This window comes from Cheilinus undulatus, linkage group 22 (assembly GCF_018320785.1).
Source record: "Cheilinus undulatus linkage group 22, ASM1832078v1, whole genome shotgun sequence".
NCBI classification, from domain to species: domain Eukaryota; kingdom Metazoa; phylum Chordata; class Actinopteri; order Labriformes; family Labridae; genus Cheilinus; species Cheilinus undulatus.
This window is the reverse complement of record NC_054886.1, coordinates 5,091,792-5,100,028: the sequence shown is the minus strand read 5'-3', so window position 1 is coordinate 5,100,028 and position 8,237 is coordinate 5,091,792. Positions and strand designations below refer to the sequence as shown.

The window sequence follows — 8,237 nt, the reverse complement described above, 5'->3', positions numbered from 1 at the left end:
TTGAATGTACGTAATATACTCGCAAAATCGTGTCGTTCCGGACATGCATAGAAAGGCGCTAATTTTTGGACATAGCTGGAATATATTTTAAAATCTCACGTACCCCCAAGGGTACGCATGCCCCATTTGAGAACCACTGGTCTAATTTTATCAGGAATTCACAGCTACAAAAAAATGCTTGGAAGTTCACATTTTTACCATAGTTGATCTGAATTACATGATGGAAAACAGGATTCAAAGCTTCAGTTTGATGCAGTAAAAATCCTAAATATAGTTGGAAGTTCGCATTAACTGTAGGAGGCTGTCTATTATTGTGAAGAACAGCCTAAAGTAGTCCTTTGGCTCTGCTTCAGTCTTTACACTCGCATCCTTTGCAGAAATATGGAGGGTTAAGCACACCGGGGTCTGGAATCCCCTTGATGGTGTTGGAGTAACTGAAACAGAAAAATGTACAGTCAGTGTACGCGAGAAAGGGAATAACAGGAAAACAAAGCTACATTAGGTATGCTAGCTACATGGGTAAAATAGCGAAATAACTAAAATTGCTTATTCTAGAGATATTGTAGCCACATTAGCTGTAAAAACTATGTAGATGACATGCTATGTAATTTTTAGCTAAATCTAGAGATAATGAAGCTATATTAGCTATGTGAACTGCGTACAAAACATAGCTACAGAACTAGCATTGCTAAATCTGATGATAATACAGCTACGTCCGCTAAGTGAACTACGTATGTAACACAGCAACATAACTAACACTTCTAAATCTAAAGACAGTGAGCTTAGCTATGCTAACTATATAGGTAACAGCTACTCAACGAACATAGCTTAATGTGGCAATAATGAAGCTATCTTAGCTAACATAGCTACACAAGTAACTGCTAAACCTGAAGATAATACAGCTACGTCTGCTAAGTGAACTATGTATGTAACAGCTACATAGCTAACAGTGCTAAATGTAAAGACATTGAGCTACGTTAGCTAAGTAAACTATATAGGTAACAGCTACACAACTAACATAGCTTAATGCTATGTAAACTACTTAGGTTACATAGCTACATAACTAACATTGCTAAATCTAAAGATAATGAGGCTACATTGGCTACGTAAACTATGTAGGTAACATAGCTACATAACTAACAATACTAATAATGGAGCTAGGTTAGCTAAATAAACTACGTAGGTTACATTGCTACAAACATAGCTAAATCCAAGGATAACAAAGTGACGTTTGCTATGGATACTGTATAGCTACATAACTAACATTGCTAAATCCAAAGATTATGAAGGAATGTTTGCTGCCATAACTACATAGGTAACATAGCTACATTACTTATATTGCTAGATCAAAGCATAATAAAGCTACGTAGCATCGGATTATTCTACATTTGTGAGCTAGACCCTTTTTGAAGTGTGAAAGGTGGTCTGCTTTAGGGTCATTAGCTTTAGCTAAACTAACATTGCTACATTGGCTTACGTCTCATGAAACTAGTATCAATGTTAACTATGTAGCTAGAGAAGCTATGTTAGCTTTAGCTGGTCCTAAATCAGACATCAGAACTTTTATTCTGTTTTATTTATGACACATTGCTTAGTCTATAATTTTTCCAGTGTGTTTCTCGTGAATGTAACTGGTACACTTTGTTCATGGATAAAGTTGGATTGAAAAAATATAAATAAAACATTACTAGCAAATTACGTTCCTTCTGTTCTGACATGATGTCATGTGACGTCAGCCACACCCCTCTCAGTAGCGAGACCCAACAAAGCTTTTACCCTCCTGTCTACATATGGTGGCTTTTGAAAGGGAGTTATTACAGCGCGTGTTTGACATCTTGTTGGTTAAGTCCACCTGTCCCACACATATTACAACCTTAGCTCAGTAATACAAGTCTGTCAGGCAGAAAGGATAGTGGCATTGTGATGTTAATGTTAATTTACTGACTTCACCATGATCCATCCGTATTGTTCGGTCTGGGTTACCAAGCTGACAGGAATGCATCCAAGTGCAGTCACAGTGTTCAGGTACGCTCCTGTTGAATCAGACAAAAGATTAAAGGAGAGAAAAATCAACGGTTTAGACATTACTGACCAATAGATGCTCTCTAACCTCCAGTGGACAGCTCCCCAATCTACGTGTTCACCAGGAGTCCCTCTCTGGCCCCGGACAAGATGCCGGGGAAAAACTGGCCCAGCAGAGAGGCATCAGATGAAACAGCTATAGGCTCAAAGTCCTCCTTTAGAGGGATTTTCTTGCAGGTTTTCCTGCGGTCGTTGATCTCATAAATGACTCGCTGGGGACACAGATAATGTGGTATTAGGAAAACTATCATATATTTTGAGGGGTGCGGCTGCTGACTGAAGATCCTCGGACACCCCCTTTAGGATGACCACCACTTTAAGACCACCTCTGTCAGAACTATAAGGCTGTAATTTGCCTCTACAATAACTTCTTGTTCAACTTGATTAATAAACAAAGTTTGGCAGTCAGTTTTATAGAATAACCACATTGCAAACATAAAAGACTAAGCAACTTTTCATGCATACAACAGAGAAAAGGTTAGAGGTCAAATCAAGGTTATGTGTGTAGATCAGTTTTAGAAGTAGTTACATTAAGGTTACTCACTTTAGCTCTGTAATCTTTGGCCATAGCTAACATAGCAATGCTAGCTAGGTAGTAAATGTTACTATGACAGCTAATGAAGCTACTTTAGCTTTGCTTTTTAGCCATGGAGCTTAGGTAGCTTTAGTTACATTAGCTACATAGCGATGTTACCTAGGTGGCTTATGTATCTAACCCAGCTTTGTTTGCTTTATGGATTTTCATTACCTTAGTAGCTTATGTAGCTCAAATAGCTTAAGTAGCTTTAGCCTTAGTTATGTTAGCTGTGTTACAATAGTAGCTTATGTAGCTAATGTAGCATTGTAAGCAGTAGCCTTAGCTACACCTTAAATATATGTTTTTAATCAGGTTCTGCAGGTCAGATTTTTGACTTTTAACTTTTGGCATCCTCACCCTTACCTCACATTTCCCTGACTGGAAAATTAATCTTATTGTTAAAGTCTTTGTATGTTTTTTTTTTTTTTTTCTGTTCTTACAGATGTGGCGTACTACAGAACTGGTCTACAAGAGGGACCCTCTGAGAGCTGTGGTGTGCACCCTGACTATCTTGTGCACGTCACTCCTAGACTCCACTTATTGATATTTGACATTGTTTGGGACAACCCCTGCTTTAAAATGCCTCTTTATTTAGTTTCACATTGAAATGCCTAAATTAATAAATAATAGTCTAAATTTATTCATAAAGTAAATTTTTAATGGGTTTAGCTGGAGCCATGGATACACACGGTCTAGAAAACGCTGCCATCTTCTCTGGACCAAAGCTTGTTAATAACAGATTGAGATAAAATGGAAAACTGTTCTGTGGTCAGATTGATTTAAAATATGAAATTATTTTTGGACGCACCGGCGCAGTATCCTGTGGACTAAAGAGAAGAGGGACTATCCAGCTTGTTATCAGTGCTCAGATCAATAGCCTGCATCTCTGTGTTGCTGTGCTGCCATCAAATTAAAAACAAAGTGTTATTTTTCTGTTTGTATTTACATTTAGCACACCACCCCAACTTTTTTGGGATTGGGGTTGTTTTAACTATGCACTTTTGTTTGTTTGCTTTTATGCTAAAACTATTCTCCAGTCATAACCTCCTACCCCACCCATCCAGTCCTCAGTCTAACAAAGGTTGGAGACCACCAGAGTCTAGTGGTTCTCAAATGGTGTGGCTAAATGGTGAGCCATGTGTTATTACTACAACTATACATAACAGAAAACAGAGCAGAACAGGCATAAATGATGAAAGAATAACACAGGTAAATTAGAGATAGAATAAAGGAGGAGCTGCGGTGGAGGAGGGTTGTTAAAAGATCATCCTTAAAACAAACATCCTTAAATTTCCTTCAAAAACAAGAAACTGTGGGCAGAATTCTTCAAAAGCATTTTGCATACACTCATACTCATATAATATCCCATATGACTGATTTACTCACCTCTTTGTTGAGAATGAGAACTTCTGCAGTCAGTCTTGTTATCTACGGTGGCAAAATCAAGGACCCTTGTGCGTTGGTCCAGTGCATCGTACAGGTATCTGGAGTAGATCCAGAAGTTCTCGTTCTGTGTGGACTGGAGGCAGAAGAGTTTGGAGTTTAAATCTCCCTCTCTCACATAATTTAAATTGAATTTGAAATTACATTGCATTAGTAGACGGATGGAATAGTAAAACTTACGAGGATGAACTCTCCGCTCATCAGAGGAGGACTTGCTGTGATTGAAATAAGATGTGTGAATTACAAGAAATGACACAGAAAATTTGCCTTCTGATCTCAGTGTAACTCAGCAAAGGAAAACACCACTGCCACAAATGGTTCAGTTTCAGTGAGCTAAAATCTCTCTCTCTGTTTCTCACCACAGGGACGAGGCTTCCAGGCCAGACAGCTCGCCAGCAAGCACGCCAGTACCACGAAGACCTTCATTATTTCAGGTGACTGCTCTCAGTGTCCAACACTCTGCTGCTTTCAAGGAGAATCCCTGCCTTATATCCACAATCCTCATGGCTTCAGGACAGCAGATCCTCCCTCCTGGCTTTATTTTTTATCTTGAATGGCTCTGACTTTTCCGGAAGTGTCTCCTCCTTTTCCATCTCATCGTACACGTAATTCTAGCGAATGTTTCTTCAACAAAAAGTTGTGTAATTGATGTACACAGTGTCAGAGGTAAAGAATGCTGTCTGTGGTCACAGCAGACAGAAGCAGAAAATTCAAGTGGTGGATTTTGGCAGAGCAGAACGAGGCTATTGGCAGGAATATGAATGTAGTAAATGGGATAGATCCATACAGCTTGGACTATCTGAGCACTAAGAGTAGAACTAGGGACAGCTCTGGAGTCCTTTTTCTATTGATATTTCCCAAAATATCAGTCCAAATACAGGATTTATGACACAGAAATGTTGACCTTCTGGGAAATTTTGCTAATTTGTGCACTCGGTAAATGCAACATGGGTTTTGATGTTGCATGGAGCCAATTAGTCACTGCTCATGAAAGTCAGCAAAACCATGGTCCATTGTAAGGTTAAGCTGTGATAACAGTGATATTTTTTTGACTTGAATAAAAATCACTCTTATGAAAGAAACAAATATTCATTTTGTTGTGTCATGTGTTGTAAATGTGAAATAATGGATAAGTAGAGGCAAAAAATAATGGCAGAAAGTGGCAAAAAATGTGTAAAAAAGGACAAAAAAATAGGCAGGAAAGTTGAAAGGCTTTAAAAAGTATTAAAATGGCTAAAAAAGGGCAAAAAATGACAGAATACGTGGTGAAAGAGAATTGAAAAGCAGCCAAAATGAGTTGAAAGAGGCAAAAAAGGTTTAAAGAGACAACAATTGGCAGAAAATATGATTAAATTGTATTGAAAGTGGTAAAAAATTAGCATTAAAAAGGGAAAATTGATTAACAAAGGCAAAAACTAGGTAAAAAGTGGCAAAAATTGGTTAAAAGTAACATAAACATGCAGAAATGATCATGGAAAGGGTTTTTAAAATGGCAAAATGGCTTAAATGGGGCAAAAATAGGTAAAAAGTGGCACATGTCGGGGTGTGTGTGTGTGTGTGCAACTGCAGGAGTGTGGGAATAATCGGGTGTACACATTGATGCTCCTAGGACTGTTATTAATGATGTAAAATGATAACAGTACAGAATACTACATGTTAGGGATAAGTCTTGTATATCGCAGTAGTTGGCGTATGAGCATAAACATGTTTTGCATTTAAATACATATTTAAATATGTAGAAGGGCAGACCTTAATCATACATGTGAGATTTGATGCAAATCACATGTTTCATTTAAGAGTTACAGCGACGTCCTGTGAAACAGCGAGATCATTAATTGCTCGCCAATAAAGAAATGGCCCAATTGTGTCACTTCCTGTTGCCAGTAGGGGAGCTACATGAAAACAATGGGATTCATTTTTGAATATGGAGAGGGGCAGACCTTAATCCTACATGTGAAATTTGAAGGCAATCAGATGTTTAGTATGAGAGTTGCACATGCTTCCTGCCAAACTGGCGAGATATTGAGATGCTCGCCATTGCCAGTAAGACATCCTTCAACGAAACATGTTTGTGCTGTGGCCAATTATAGAGGCCTTTCTTTCAAAATCAGAGCTCAATAGGTCAAGCACAATAGGAGGAATGACAATATGACTTATTTGTGTCACTTCCTGTTGCCAGTAGGGGGCGCTATGATGAGATGTTTGCATCTGAGCATATTCAGTGTGATACCGTTGTCTTGAAAGAAAGAGCAGAAGATCCCAGAATATTGTTTACTAAAGCTATAGTCATTTGGCACCATCAAAAATGCGTTATTTTGAAATTGAGATGAAGCTGGTGGACTTCCTGTTGAGATCCGAGAGGCTCCTTTGTAGGTCTTATGGTGACCCATACGCAGACCAAAAACCATAAGCCTAAGCTGGAACTTGTGCAGGGGCTCAATATTTAAAGGGACAATTTTGACAATCAGATGAGATGTTCAATTGCCAAAGGGGGCGCTGTGACAAAGTCAGGATATTGAACTAGGATCAATGTGTGATCAATTCTGTGAAGTCTGGCCATGATTGACAACAGCATTAAAAAGTTATGAGGCATTATTGGTTTATTTTCACTGCAAAAAAAATGTAACACAAACAAGTTTGAATTTGATTTTTAGCTTTTTTTGGTGCACTTCCTGTACATTTTAGAGGATAGCCCCTTGATCCTTTTTTTAAAAATCTAATCATGATAAAATGTGTACCAATTTTCATGCATGTAGATCTTACCCATCCTGCTTGATGGACTTGCAAGATTCCACCAAAACCCCAAAATCTTCTGTAAAGTTTGGTGAGTTTTGAATATGTTAAAACCCCCATATTAATGGTTCTTCTGACAGAAAAATGACAGATACAAGAGTGTAGAGTTACATATGGAGTCAAATTACAACTAATAATGCATACGTTTTCTTTTTAATCCAAATTAATCAACATCTCAGACTGAGTTAGACCATACTTTAACTCACTTTTGCAATGTGAGTCAGCTCATAAGGAAATAACTTGACGAATGAGTTTCTTCATTCAACTTTCTATAAAAAGTGAATTCACTGATAAACGTCCTGAAGGTTGAGAAACTGACCCGTGGATGAAGTCTGACAGCGCCTGTAAATACTGGACCAGTGACCTGAGTCATCAGACTTGGACGACCTTCTACCTCTTTAAGTCAGTTAAGCTAAAAATCAGATATAAATATTGTTGTGATGGCTTAGATACGACATTAATTCTGTCAACATACAATTACAAATCTTTAATAGAAACATACTGTATTCAGTTCGGCATGTACCAGTCGAATATTTTCAGCTTGCGTCTGTACTTGACCTGATTCATGAGGAGACCCGAATGAAACTTGGCTGCCAAGACCCAACTCAGACTGGTCTGACTCAGACTGCAGAAGGAGAGCTGTAGCAGGAAGAAGATGTGGCTTTACTCCAAACAGGAAGTACGGTGTCAAGTATATCTTCATCAAGTGTTCTCTCAGTCACCGATAACGCTTAACGTTTCTACTTATCAATAGATCAATTAAACTCAAAAAATAGAAAAAGGATTTCAGAGCTGCCCCTCTAAATCAGGGGTGTCAAACTCAATCACAGCAGGGGCCGGATTCTGAATTCAGGACTAACCTGAGGGCCTAACCTTTTTAACCATTAACTGTCATCATCATTTCACCAGAAATTAAATATGAGAAAAAAAAAACTTGACTTTTAAAAAGTTAAAAAGATAAGTTTAAAGGCTCACAATCTGAGAAAAGTACATTTATTAGTTCAAAAAGCTCAAAACATGAAATTGATATTGAAAAATAATGTTTTTAATGGCAAATATGTCAGAACAAAGTCAAAAGCATGGGTTTAAAAGGTCAAAATATGAAATAAAATTTGTAATCATGGAATTAAAAGTCAAAATATGATTAAAAATTTTGAATTGTGAGTCTAAAGGTCAAACTATGGGATTGTGAAGTCAAAGTTTGGAGTTGAAAATATGAGGTAAAATACAAAATAATTGGTTTAAAAGGTCAAAATATCACTTGAAAAATAGAATTATGAATATTACAGCTCAAAATATTATATGAGGAGTCAAAATTATGAGTTGAAATGCTCAAAGTATG

At 37.6% G+C, this 8,237-nt stretch overlaps 1 pseudogene; it reads right to left on the bottom strand.

Moving 5' to 3' along the window:
- Positions 1–313: 313 nt before the first annotated feature.
- On the bottom strand, positions 314–4,528 carry LOC121505051 (annotated as a pseudogene).
- Between the last annotated feature and the right edge of the window lie 3,709 nt (positions 4,529–8,237).